This window comes from Dipodomys merriami, unplaced genomic scaffold, assembly GCF_024711535.1.
Source record: "Dipodomys merriami isolate MVZ:Mamm:240054 unplaced genomic scaffold, mDipMer1.0.p SCAF_7, whole genome shotgun sequence".
Classification (NCBI taxonomy): domain Eukaryota; kingdom Metazoa; phylum Chordata; class Mammalia; order Rodentia; family Heteromyidae; genus Dipodomys; species Dipodomys merriami.
The window spans coordinates 28,440,603-28,455,944 of NW_027206290.1; positions in this window are offsets into that span (position 1 = coordinate 28,440,603).

The following is a 15,342-nucleotide window of genomic DNA, read 5'->3' on the forward strand; positions in this document are numbered from 1 at the left end:
TCTCATATTTCACATTATTTTCAGTATCTCACAATGTCTTTCACAGAGCTCTCAAACGAACATAGTTTGCTATTCCTTTTATTAAGTAGTTTAATCTAAACAAATTAATCTATCTTCATATCCCAAATTTATAGCACCCTATAGAATGATGACTGCAATTTTGCCTAGTGTCCATACCCCCAATTCTGACCTATCTCTGCAAGATTTCACATCCAAACTACCAGCAAATACCACTGACAGTTGTTCACCAGTTTCACTCCTACCTACCAACTTCCATCCAAAAATTCATTTCAATCAGATAATTGTGTTAATCTATCTTCAAAAATTCTCTCAAGGAAATCTTTTTTTTTTAATTGTGAGAATACCATACAGAGGAGTACAACTACATGGGCAAGATAACGAGTACATTTCTTATCAAGAATTGTTGCCTCCTCTTTGTTTCCCCTTCTCATCCCTTTCCATACTCCCCCCTCCTACCTATCCTCCCCCCACCATCCACCAAAGTTGTAAAGTTCTTTTTTCGACATAACGACTTATACATCTCATTGTTGCAATGGGTCCACCTGTGCACCTAAACGATTTGTGTTTTCCCTTTCCCTTCACAAATTATACCAACATCAAATACAGTGAAAGCAGGGGTTATACCATGGGGGAGGGACATACAAAGCAACAGAGAAATCATCTTCTAAATATGTTAGAAACAATTGCATGAAAAGAAAAAAACAAAAAAATTTTGAATACTTATCTTGGGGTTCATTCCCCTAACATCAACTTATCTGACCTTTTATGCTTGACTCAGACATATACTAGTTATTGCAAATAAGGGAAACCATGGGACTTATGTTTCTTTGGACCTGGCTTACTTCACTTAATATAATTTGGAAATATCTCTTTAAAATCTGCACTAGACACTGGGTCTTATACTCTGGACTTGTTTCTTGTCCTTGAGTTTCATCTACTTCTTGAGCCACAGACCCACACCGGATTTTCACCTGGTTAACTCAAGTATCTTGTGAACTTGTATTTTTAATTTTTTGCAGAGCTAATTTTTAACCTCAGTCCTCAGACCTGACTCAGCCTTTTGAGTGGCTATGTTTACAGATATGAGCCATCATGTATAAGTCTGCTTTAGATTTTGGCATTCTTCTCTTTAAGACATTCTAATGGTTTCTCTTCCAGGTAAACCACAGTAAAAACTCTATGGGAAACTTTCTAATGCTTCTTTATCACTTCATAGTTGTGTTTTTTTCCCTCTAATTGTATTGCTCTTCTTTCCAATAGAACTTTAACTCACTTTATTTACTAACACATGTAAAATAGTATCCTATTCTCCACATACAATCTTACTCTGATTATTTATACTCATCCCCCATTATCACTGTGTAAACTAGTAAGTGTGAATGAATGTGTGTGAGTACTGATCACCTGTTGTTCTTTATCTGAAAATAATAGTTTGATTTTCCTATTATGAAACTAGCTCTGGTTCATACTAAGGTTTCAGTATGTATCTCATTGTATGAATCAAAGCACACATTTATGAACTTATTGAAAAAATTCTAACGTTACATTATAATTTAGCAGTAAAGTTAATGGGAATTGGTTAGAAATATTTGTCAACTATAACTTAGGTTAGAGAGAGGAAGGTTGACACTTTGAAGATACTAAATACTTAAAACATAAGTAGTTAATCTAAGTATACTGCAAGATCATTTCAGTGGTGCTATTTACTGCAGCCTGTGTGAGAGATTTCATGCTGATTTGTTTACATTAGTGGAGAATAAAGAGAAAGGTGAGAAGTAACTGGGTTTGAAGGTGTAAAACAGATCCAGGTCACACAAAACCGTGTAAATTGGACCATATTCTATGTCAATGGCTTTAAGCCATCTGAGGCCATCTAATTCTGACTTGTGCAGGAAGCAATTCATAATACCAAATACTTTGACTAATTAGATGGAATGGAATTATTTTTTAATATGATTAATGTTTCTATAGGTGTTTCCCCAGTGAACTCTGGGAATTTGCTTTCTAACATTGTTATGAAGAACTACCAAGCTACCAATTTTTCTGATGAGAGTAATTAAGCTTTCTATTCTCATAATTAACAACCCATAACATTCTTAGCAATGTGCTTTCATGATTGTGGATAATTGTATCCATCTGCTAATTTTTAACAAATTTGACGGCATGTATGCAGAAATTAATTGGCAATAAAACACGTAAATGTATTAGTTGAATTCAATTCAACTCTATTAACTAAATGAGTTTACTGTGCAAATATATTTAAAACATAGTGATGATTACTATTTTACCTACAGGTAGGATCATTCACTTTTATATTTCAAAGTAATATAGCCAAGGAAATATTTAATTAATGGTTATTAATTGTAGTCTAGAGAGCATGTAACAACAAGAGCAATAAGTAAATTAAATAGTCCATTTAGAAATGTAATGATATACCATTCACATAGTGTGTAATTAGGAGAAGGAAATATGTAGGGCCATTTTATAGAAATGTGAAGTTGTTCATTTCACCAGATATGCTATAGAGAGGAGAGAACTGGAGGTCAGCTCAGGATCTACCTAGGGAGATAATGCTTTTGTTGTTCTTGTTTTGTTTTGTTTTTGTTTTTCCTCTGGGACAATGGTTTGGATTTAGGAACCCCCCTTCTTTTTTTTAATTGTGGAAATACCATACAGAGAGGTTACAATTACATGGGCAAGGTAATGAGTACATTTCTTATCAAGCATTGTAGCCTCCTCCTTTGTTTACCCTTACTATCCCTTCCCATTTCACCCACCCCTGCCTCTGCCAAAGTTGTAAAGTTCATTTTCGACATAACATCTTGTACATCTCATTGTTGCAATGGGTCCACTTGTATCCCTATTTAAACAATTTGGTCATACTCTACCATATAGAGCCACTGGTGAACTTCTATCTTTTTGGTGTTTAATTCGAAATAATAGTCTCTCAGACTGTCATGCCCAGCCTGGTTTTAAACTATGATACTCAGATCTCAGCCGTTTGAATAGCAAGGATTATATGCCCAATCCATCAGCAACCAGCCATGATAATACACTTTCTAAACTTATACAAAGTGGCTATTTGGAATGATGGATGCCCTAACAATATAAAAGCACATATCAATATTTAAAAATGTTTTTCATTTTAGCACTTGCATGCATAAGTTGTTATGCAATGATGTGTGTATGAAAGATTGTTTGTCAACTATATATTATAATGGAAAACATGTTATAATTTATTCATTAAAAGAATAATTATACAAGCTTTAGAATTTCCCCCGAAGTACAAAATATTATGTATGCAGTTAATAAGGATAATAAGAAAAATCTGAAAGTCCTGTCATCACAAGATATTACTAGTGTTAAGAGGATAGTTATGAACAATTTATTTATTGTGAAAATACTGCACAGAGGGGTTACAATTACATTGGCAAGATAATGAGTACATTTCTTATCAAGCATTGTTGCCTCCTCCTTTGTTTCCTTTTCTCATCACTTCACATCAAGCACCAGTGGTTTGAAGACTCCATCTTCAATTAACCAGCAAAATGCTGCTGCATTGGAGGGTGTGGTTCAAGTGGTAAAGTACCAACATTGAGCAAGCTATCGAAATGAGTGTAAATCAGTGAGGTCAAGCATTGGAACTGGCAGTATTTTAAAATAACATTCTAACATATAGTTAGCAATTCACTTATTAAAATAATAAATGCTTTTCAAACATTGTGAAAATCATGCTACACAGTTCTGAAACAAAACAGATATAATGAGAGAGAAAGAAGAAAATTTCATTTATTTATTTTTCTTGTGAAAATACTGTAAAGAGGGGTTGTAATTACATGAGCAAGGTAATGAGTACATTTCTTATCAGGCATTGTTGCCTCCTCCTTTGTTTCCTCTTCATATCCCTTCCCATCTAGAGAAACATGGGAAGAAATAAAAGATACAACTATCACAAATGTGAGTTTTAGCACCATCTATAAGTCAATGTGTAAAAGTGAATAATTTGAGTAAAATAAATGATAGAGACATAAATGTAGATCCATTAAGCTTGCAGATATAAAGGAATTGATACTTGAAATTTTGAAAGTGATGCTAGTTATCCATAGACTAGTGTGAATATCCCATACAAGTCTTTATAAAAGATAATGAATCAATTGAAATTATTTACTATTCACTTCTGATTAATACAAAAATATTTAAAACCACTGAGATTCCGTAAATACTTTAATATTTTTTGTGAACCATAGAGAACATTTTGATAGAGGTAGAATGTCAAGGAGCACATTAAAAGCTGAGCAGAAGCTGGGTGTGGTGACACAACTCTGCAATCCCAGTCACTAGCAAACCAGAGGCAGGAAGAATGAGAGCTTATTGTAACAATGAGATGTACAAGATCATATGTTGAAAATGAACTTTACAACTTTACAGAATTGGGGGTGGAAGAGGGGAGGGAGGAGTTGGGAAGATGGGGAGGAAAGAGATGATAGGGGAAATATAAAGGAGGTATAGCAATGCTCGATAGGAAATGGACTCATTGCCTTGCTCATGTAATTGTAACCCCTCTGTACAGTATCTTTACAATAAAAACATATATTAAATAAAAAAGAAAAATAGTTTAGGAAACTTATTACAATCCTATTTAAAAAATCACAAACCTCACTTGTAACACCAGGTCTTGAAAGAAAATCAATGGTTACGTCAAGGAGAAGCAGCTAGAGCAGTTCATATTTTCTGCTACCTGAAGCACATTTTCTTATAGGAGAAACCAAATGACTTATTTTTGTGTGATTCTCCACAAGTAGGATAGAAAGAATAAGCTGGTACTGGATTTATAGAACTTCTTATTGTAACTACTCAGGAGGCTGAGACCTAAGGATAAGGTTCCACACCAGCCTGGGCAGGAAAGTCCTGAGGACTCTTACCTTCAATTAATAAGCAAAATGCACAAGTGCAGATATGACTCCAGTGACAACCTCGAGTGAAGAGTCCAAGCAAGATCCTGAGATCCTGAGTTCTAGCCCCAGGACCAGCACTCACACATACACACACACACACACACACACACACACACACACACACACACACACACACACACACACACACACACACACACACACACACACACACACAAACAAAGTATTAACAATCTCTAAGGATAGTGCAATTGTGAGAAGCCCTAGAAAATAAATTGTTTGAATGAATTCAAAACCAACTATTCAAAACTATCACATGACTTTCTGCAAGTTACAACTAAATGAATTTATTTTTATTTTATTTTTTTATCGGTCATAGGGCTTGAATTCTGGGCTTGGGTGCTGTCCCTGAGCTCTTCGGCTCAAGGAGAGTGCTCTATTGCTTGAGCCACATCACCACTTCTGGTTTTCTAGTGGTTTATTGGAGTTAAGAATCTCATGGACTTTCCTGCCCATGCTGGCTTTGAACCATGATCCTCAGATCTCAGCCTCCTAAGTAGCTAGGATTACAGACATGAGCCACCAGCACCTGCCTCAACTAAGTGAATTTTGCATGAAAAAATCTTATCTGCATAGTTACCTAAAGATAGATGATATGCATATATATCAATATGAAATTCACATACAAACAAAAGTGTGTGAGTGTGAGTGTGAAATTGTCATAATCTGCACGGAAAGTCACAGTTATCTTAGAAAATACCTAGTAGGAAAAGTTTTTGAAAAACTGAAATCTTTACCAAGGACAAACTTTGAAAAGCTACAGGAGAAAAATGAAGAGATAGGATTAAGAAACCGGAGGCCAAGATGCTGTGGTTACCACAGTGAGAGGAAAAAAGGAAAAGGAAAACTGACCAAGAAGGATGTTATAGATACATTTCTAAGAAAATTCCAGGTAAGCAAATGAGTATTTACTGAATTATCACTGCTCAGTAGAGCTCAGAAGCCGATAACAATGACACACACTGGTGTCCTCATTGTGCTTAGTTACAGACTACAAACAAGCCTGATTAGGTTTAGCCATAAAACAAAATTAGTGATTGTGTCAGAGGCAAAGCAGCTGGAGCTGTCAATATATTCTGCAGCAGGTTTCCTTGGAGGATAACCACAAAGTTTATTTTTATGGCTTTCCACAAGTGACATATTGTATAAGAAATATTAAGCTGCATGCTGATGGCTCACATTTGTAATCATAGTTACTGAGAAAGCTGGGATTTAAGGATCAGGGATAGAAGCTTGCCTGGACAGATATATCCCTGAGACTCTGATTTTCCAATTAACCAACCAAAAGACTGTTGGAGCTGTTGTTCAGGTGGTAGAGTTCCGGCCTGAGCAAAAGAAGCTGAATGAGAGTGCTTGCTGGCCTTGAGTTCATTCCTGAGTACCAGCACACACACATAGACATACATAAACATAAAAATACACACTATGCATATGTATGTGTGTATCTATGTAATTTTCAATAGGTAATGAAACAATAATCATTTGATTGAAGAAGAAATATTCAACAGGTAATTATCTGATGGAAGCAAACAAATACCTTATTTGAAATTTCAATTTTCAGTATTAACTATTATATGAACTCTTGTAAAATACTTGTGAATTTGCAGAAGCCTTTTTTGTTTGTTTTGATTTAGCTATGACTCTAACTCAGTGAAAAATTTTGGCAGACTTGGATAGTGAATATATATATATATATATGCTACATGTCATATATCTCATATATATACTTCACATATGCTATATTATATATATTATATATTTCATACATATATGATATATATGAAGTTTGATAAAATAAAAAGAATTTTCCATAAATATAACATGGTAAACAACTTCATTTATACATTGTTGGGGGATATATATATATATATATATATACATATATATGATGTTTGATAAGATAAAAGAGTGTTCTTGAATGTAACATTGTAAAAACACTCATTTAGACACTGTTAGGGGAATTGTTAATATCTCTGGCACTGGAACTCAAGTGGGAACTCTTAAAACCCTCAGCTTAAAGGGTAAACACATGCAACCAAAGAAAATTTGTAAATGAAATGAGATCAAATATATATATATATATTCAACATAAATAAGTAGTTGCTAAAATAAATCTGTTTGGTTTTTGCCTAAAGACTAAAGTGAACCAATGGCTTGATAATTGGCTAGAGTACTTAGGTGTTTGGACTGGCTTTTATTTGCATTCTGACCAGAAGTGGTAATTTCATTTCAAACAACAAATTTTGCAGACATGTAAGTCTATAGTAACAGATGTAGACAGTGTCTATCTCATATAAAATGCAAGAAACTATGATGTGAACAAAGGCCAGGTATTGCAGCTAATAGTTATAATCTAGGCTGCTTTGGAGGCAGAAGTAGAGGGGGAGGATTGTGGTTTGAGACTGGCTTTAGCCCAAAGTGTGAAAAATAATTAAATTATTAAAAATATTTTTGAATACAATGCAAGCAAATTAAATAAAATGGCTGAAGACATAGCTTAAGTGGTAAATTATTTGCTTAGCAAATATGAAGCCCTGAGTTCAAGTCCTAGTACCAAAAAATAAACAACAAAAATAGAATGAATATTCAGAGAGCTGGAATCATTTAGCCCCTCTAAAGTATACCAGAGGTATAGAGATGATAAATATTGAATTCTTGGTCTACATAAAGTGATTTCCAATAGACCTTCTTTATTTTAACTATTGTGATTATCACTAATTTTGATAAAATTACTCAATATTAGTTTAGTCTACAAAAGAGGTTTTTATTTTTCTGTAAATAGTTCTTCAACTTGTGAATATTTATAAATGAATCTCAGGTAAGACTTTGGTGGATGGGCTGGGAAGGTGGCTCAGTGGTAGAGCGCTTGCCTTGCATGCCTGAGGCCCTGGGTTCGATTCTTCAGCACCACATAAGCAAAAAGAAAAAAAGCCAGAAGTGGCGCTGTGGCTCAAGTGGTAGAGTGCTAGTCTTGAGCTGAAGAGCTGAGGGACAGCGCCCAGGCCCAGAGTTCAGGCCCCACAACCGGACCCCCCAAAAAAAAAAGACTTTGGTGGCTTACTCCAGTAATCTTAGCCTCTCAGGAGGCTGAGGAGGAAAATCTATGAGACTCTTATCTCCAGTTAACTACCAAAAGTTGAAAATGGAGTTGTAGCTTAAGGGGTAGAGTGCCAGACTTGAGCATAATAGCTCAAGGACAGCACTCTGGCTCTGAGATCAAGCCTTAGGACCAGCACACACACACACACACACACACACACACACACACACACACACACACACACACACACACACACACACACACACACACACACACATTCCCTAACCACAAAATTTCATGTACAAACAGGAAATATTCATTATAGAGGAAGAAAAATAACCTGAAAAAAGATGATAAAACAAAATGTAAATATTGTGGAGAATGAAAACTTGTGCCCTTCATGAGGCAATCTAGGAGATACCTGAAAACTAATAAGAGTAACATTCAACACCTGCTTTTGAATAAGTATAGCTTATCCAACAGTCAGGAAATCAAACATGCATCAAATTTAATCAGTCTTTGCAAGAACACTCATGTTTTTCCAAGAAAGATTTTCCAGAAACATAGAAAATAATACCTGCAAATTTCTGATCTGCATCTCACCATAGTACAAAAGCTTGATTTCATAACCAGTTGGGGATTATTTAGAGAATTAATTTAATCTGAGAAAATTACTATCAGATCAGTACTGTCTTTGTTCCTAATAACAACATTTTCTCAAAAAATAATTTTTTGATATGTTTTCCAACAGTAGGAAAGATCCAAGGTGAATGTATTGTGGACATTTTAAAAACAGAAAAGGATAAAGAGAAAAACTCAGCAACACACGCAACAAAGGGAATTGGAAAGGAAAAGCAGAGCCTGACCTTTTGTTGAGTCACCAATGCCCCAAACACTGCCCTGTGGCCAGCATTCTTCAGGGCCCTTCCAAGTTCTCCATTTAAAGTGGAATAGGTCTAAATCAATGGCACATAACTTTTTTTTCTATAAGTGAATTTTCTGGTCACTAAGCAAGCAACCTTTTAGACTCATCTAAGCAGGTTGTTTTCTTTAATACACAGCAGATATTGGGAATGTGAAATGTAAAGATGTCAATGCTAGAGTTCATATACTTGTCTGAAATAAAATGCACAATTTACAAAAAAATTGAATTCACCTTTGCTAGATCTCTTCATTGACTGTGTTTCCAATTTTTCAAATAGAGAGTCATCATTTTACTCCTAGAAACCTATTCTCCAATATCTCTGTCTCCTCCTCCTCCTGTTCCTTCTTCCTCCCTCTTCCTTCTTTCTCCTTCGTCCTCCTCCAGTGCAGTCTAAGCATTTGTGCAATAATTTCTAAACTTTCTACTTGATGTATAACTGGTAAAAATCTCCTATTCTCCCCCAACAACAAATCCTCAAAGAAAAAACTGCCCAATAAATAAGTGGGCAAAGACATAAAGCAAAACTTCTCTGAAGAAGAAAGAAGGATGGCCAATAGACACATGAAGAAATGCTCAACCTCCCTAGCCATAAAAGAAATGCAAATCAAAACAACATTGAGATACCACCTCACCCCAGTTAGAATGGCAAAAATCAAGAACTCTAATAACAACAGATGCTGGAGGGGATGTGGACAGATGGGAACCTTACTTCATTGTTGGTGGGAGTGTAAACTTGTTCACCACTTTGGAAAGTAGTATGGAGGTTCCTCAAAAGACTCCACATAAAACTCCCCTATGACCCAGTAATTCCACTTTTGGGCATTTACCCAAATGTTTACAAACAAGACCACACTAAAGCTACCAGCACAACTATGTTTATTGCAGCATTATTTACCATAGCTAAGATATGGAACCAACCCAGATGCCCCTCAGTAGATGAATGGATCAAGAAAATGTGGTATATATACACAATGGAATTCTATGCCTCCATCAGAAAGAATGACATTGCCCCATTTGTTAGGATATGGAAAAACTTGGAAAAAATTTTATTAAGTGAAGTAAGCCAAGCCCAAAGAAACATAGGTCCCATGGTTTCCCTTATTTGCAATATCTAGTATATGTATGAGTCAAGCAGAAAAGGTCAGATAAGGTGATGTTAGGAAAATGAACCCTTAGATATGTATTTAAATGTTTTTTTCTTTCATGCATTTGTTTCAAACGCATTTATAAGATTATTTCTTTGTTGCTCTGTATGTCCCTCCCCCACAGTATAACCCCTGCTTTCACTGTATTTAATGTCTGTATAATTTGTGGAGGGGAAGGGGAAAAACAAGTAATTTAAATAAGGATACAGATGGACCTATTGCAACAATGAGAAGTACAAGTTGTCATGTCAAAAACGAACTTTACAACTTTGGTGGGGGGGGGGGAGGATTGGGTGGGGGGGGTTGCGGGGGGCAGGGAGGATGGGAAGGGGAAACAAAGGAGGAGGCTACAATGCTTGATAAGAAATGTACTCATTATCTTGCCCATGTAATTGTAACCCCTCTGTACAATATTTTCACAATAAAAAAAATCCCCTATTCTGTAATCATTCTATTTAGCATTTTAGCTATATCCTTTCCCACATAGAAACTTTTAAGTATGATGTAATCCCTTTTATCAATTATTGCTTTGATTTGTTGTTTCTGAATTTTTATTTACAAAGATTTGACCTACTATTTTCCCTTCCCCTTCCTGAATGGGATTACACAGAACAAGGTATATTGTATAAATAAACTGCTTTGATAAATGGCAAAAAATAGTAAATACATAATATAAAACTTAAGAAAAGTAAAAAAAAAAAAGGTGAGTTGGGAGGATTGGGTGAGAATGTTGAAAGGAGTAACAATGATTAGAGGATCACAAGGGCTCAAAATCTATGTGCATGTGATCATATAAAATAATGCATATCAAAAGGAACCCCAAGAAATGGAAACCAGAGTTTTGTTTTTGTTGTTGCTGTTGTTGTTGTTGATTTTATGTACTGTTTGCACTTCTTTTTTCTCCCCCTCTGTTTCTTGTTTTCCCTTCTGGCTCTGTATTGAATTTCTGTACCCTTTGTCTTGTATATAAGTTTATCTGATTTGGGGAAAGGAAGGGAAGCATAGAAATGGTGGGACAAAGGCTGAACCAATTCAGCAGTGATACTCATTAGACACTATGTTGGAAATGAACTATACAACAACTTGGGGAGAGGAGTGTCTGGAGGGGAAAAACTGGGAGAAAATGAGGGAAGGGGTGACACCTTTCAAATGCTTGATAAGAAATGTACACATTAACTTGCTCATGAGATTGTAACCCCTCTGTACAGTATTTTCACAATAAAAACTTATTTAAAAATACATGTATTCATTACCTGATTTATCTAACAGTAACCCCTCTTTACTGTATATCACCTTTAAAATAAAAAAGAAGCACTGTATTAACACACCGCTTTGTTGAATACCATCTCCTTTGTACAGATACTGAAAGACAATAAAAAATATCCAAAAATGAAAGAATAAATAGGCTCAATAAATAAGTTGATGTTGGGGTATTGAACCCCAAGATAAGTATTCAAATGTTTTTTTTTGTTTTTTTTCCTTTCATGCAGTTGTTTCTAACATATTTATCAGATGATTTCTATGTTGCTTTGTATGTCCCTCCCCCACAGTATAACCCATGCTTTCACTGTATTTGATGTTGGTATAATTTGTGGAGGGGAGCCGGGTGCTGGTGGCTCACGCCTGTAATCCTAGCTACTCAGGAGGCTGAGATCTGAGGATCACGGTTCAAAGCCAGCCCAGGCAGTAAAGACTGTGAGACTCCTATCTCCAATAAACCACCAGAAAACCGGAAGTGGCGCTGTAGCTCAAGTGGCAGAGCGCTAGCCTTGAGCTGAAGAGCTGAAGGACAGTGCCCAGGCCCAGAGTTCAAGCCCCACGACTGACAAAAAAAAAAAAATGTGGAGGGGAAGGGAAAAAAATCATTTAACTAGGGATACAGTTGGACCCATTGCAACAATAAGATGTACAAGTCGTTATGTCAAAAACGAACTTTACAACCTTGGTGGGGGTCGGGGGAGGGTCCGGTAGGGGGAGGAAGGGAATATGGGAAGGGATGGGAAGGGGAAACAAAGAGGAGGCAACAATGCTTGATAAGAAATGTACTCGTTATATTGCCCATATAATTGTAACTCCTGTGTACGGTATTCTCACAATAAAAAAAAGAAAAAAGAAAAATAATAATTTAGATATCTTAATGCAAAGTTCATTTTTGTGACCCCTTCAATGATGAAAAGGGTGTATAACTTATGAGAGTCATCTTACATTTCAGAGACAGAAGAAAGAATTTGAATTAGTTATAAGGCTTCTTAATTGCGTATGGAATTGAGAAGGCAGAGTGAGAAAAGAGTGTGCAAAACAATCATCTACTACAATCTGTGTCCTCAGGGAAGACTAATCGTTTATTTTTTATTCATTCATTCATTTATGTTATTTGTTTGCAGTAGTGTCTGGATTCTCCACCTTAGCAGGTGGGGAATGAAGAGGTAGCCACAAGTGCAAATTCCCCATAGTCAGAACAATATTGCTAGGAAAGAGAAAGGAGATTTGGGAAATCAGCAAATACAAAGTCCTACAGGGAGTTTCGACGAAAGATTAAAGAATCATTCAAAAACTTGTCTGCTATCTGTACACATGCCTACCAAATATTCTATATGGTACTTTGCTATGCAAGGTCCTTTGAATACACTGATCTCTCCTTCCTTTTTACCCATTTATCTCCTCTCTTGATGACCATTGCTCTATTTGACCTTTTCTTTTCTATCTTTTTTTGTTTATTTCTTCTTTGTTGCTTTTCTTCTTTCTTTTTAAACTTTCACTATATGGGGAAATCAAATGAAAATTGTCTTTCTGAGTCTGGCTTATTTTATTTAGTATGATAATCCTAATAACATCTGTTTTCCTGAAAATAGCATGATTTCTTTATTTGTAGTAGGGAGAAAATGCTTCATTATATCTATATTTACATCGACATCTCACTCTGTCTGTCTATGTAGCTATTATCCATTTTTTTCATTCATTCATCTGCACCTACAATGCTTTCTTTACTTGGATTCCGTCCATAGTGCAGCAGTGAACATGGATGTTCAGGCCCCACAAGTAGGTGCTATCCTTGGTTGCTGTTCAGCACATGCCCTGGATCACATGGTAGCTGTATTTTTATTTCTGGAGGAACATCTGTACGGATTTCCCTTATGTGTGAATTAATTGAGATTCTTAAAATATTTTGTTGCTGTTTGTTTTATTGATGATAGCTATTCAGGCAGGGATGAGATGGAATCTCAATGAAATTTTATTTATGCTTATAAGCAGCTAAAGTTTGAATTTATTTGAGCCATTTGTACTTTTAATTTTGAATATGCATTTACTGAGTTGATTGTTCTATTAGAGTGACACTTTTGTAATTTTTATATACTCTGGATATTAATCCCCTGCTGATTAAGTACCTGACAAAGATTTTCTGCTCTTCGGTAGACTATAACTTCACTAAAGTAATAGCTTTCTTTTCCTATATAGAAACTATCTCATTCAACATATTCCTGTTGTAGGTCTAAAGCTTTGAAAGGCAGTATTTCCCTAATGTAGCCCTTTATACATGGCTGCTTTCTTGTGATTTGAAAAAGAAAAGAGTCTAAAACCCTTAAGATATTCACCATGAAATAGATAAATAATTACTTATTTAGAAACACTCAATAAATTTCATAGTGCATTTTTTAACAGTATTTGGTCTTAAACTCAGGGCCTGGGTACTGTCTATTAGCTTTTGGGCTCAAGGCTGATGCTTTACCAATGGTCTACACCTTCACTTCCAACATTTTCCTGGTTGATTGGAGATACAACTCTCATGGACTTTCCTGCTTAGATTTTGAGCCACAATCTTCAGATCTCAGCCTCCTGAGTAGCTAGGATTACAAATGTGAGCTACCAATGTCCAAGAGTTGGTTGTTTACTTATATATTGAAAGGGAGAGCAGTACCTTAAAATCCCTTATTTAATTATTATCAAACTATTTATTTAAGAAGACTCCTTAAATTAAATGCAAAGTGCATTGAAAAGCTATCTATCTCTCTATTTCCACATCATTTGCAGTGGTCTCAGGTACATGACACATGTCAACCTTCAGTGAATCTTAAGAATCTGAGGATCAATTCAATACTTGCTAAATGATAGATCAAGATACATATGGAGTTCTGGGTACATATTTAGTAGGCCTTGTGATCAGAAAAATGACATTTTGGAAACATCATGGGGGAAAATAAAGGTCTTGAAAAACCCATTTAGAGAGAAGTTTGAGATATTTTATACCTGAAAAGCAAAAACTGATTATAGGATTTAATTCAAGTTTTCAAACTCAATCTAGACTTGGAACAGTAATGTCCCCTAATCAGTATGGTTATATAACTTCAAATAGATTTTAGGGGCAAGGAATTACTTAATAATTGGTCAAAACAGATAAGAGTTATCAACAGAGAAATGTTTGCAATGGGAGTGTATGCTATGTTTTCCTTATAGTTGAAAAATCAGACTCTCTCTTCACAGTGCAAGCACAATCTCACTGGATTTGTATAAGAGTATTAATCAAAATGCCTTTTTCTTGGAGTGCAGTTATTTGTATGAGATGTACACTAAGACCTCCATTCTATTACTTTACAAAGGTCTTGACCACCAGATAAAATCCATTAAGGAGAGCTCCACTGGTATTGGATACCATGCTACCTCTTTAAGTCTAGTAAAGTGCAATAAATCTAACATTCTGTAATTACAATTTCAGAGAAATTCACAGACTAGTGGAAGTAACACAGCTCCTTCTTATCATTTCTGGACTTTGAACAAAGGACTAAAAGTTAATTGACTAAAATGATAGCGTTTACCTCTGGAATGAAAGTGCATTAACCTGTAGAGTCATTCTATTCTGTTGAAAATAAATGATTTTTACCTCTAGATTTTCATGGCAGAAATTGCCTGTGGAAAAGAACATCATTAAACCATAAATTGTGAATGTAATGAAATTCATTAATAATGGTTAGATCCACTCACTTTTATGGCACCCTCTGAAATACAGAAGACACACAACATGTACAATTGTCTTCCAACTCTTGGCACAAAATCAGAGGAATACATTGGTGGATTCTTCTGTTAGCTACTTCAGGGGTGGACAGAAATGCAAGACAATGTATGATAACCAGTAAGGAGACCTCTCTTGAAGAAATGAGAGTTTATAATTATTTGCAACTTTTAAAGATTACAAAAATAGAAGACTTTTTAGAGTATACGCCTAAGTGTATAAGTCTGTTTTAA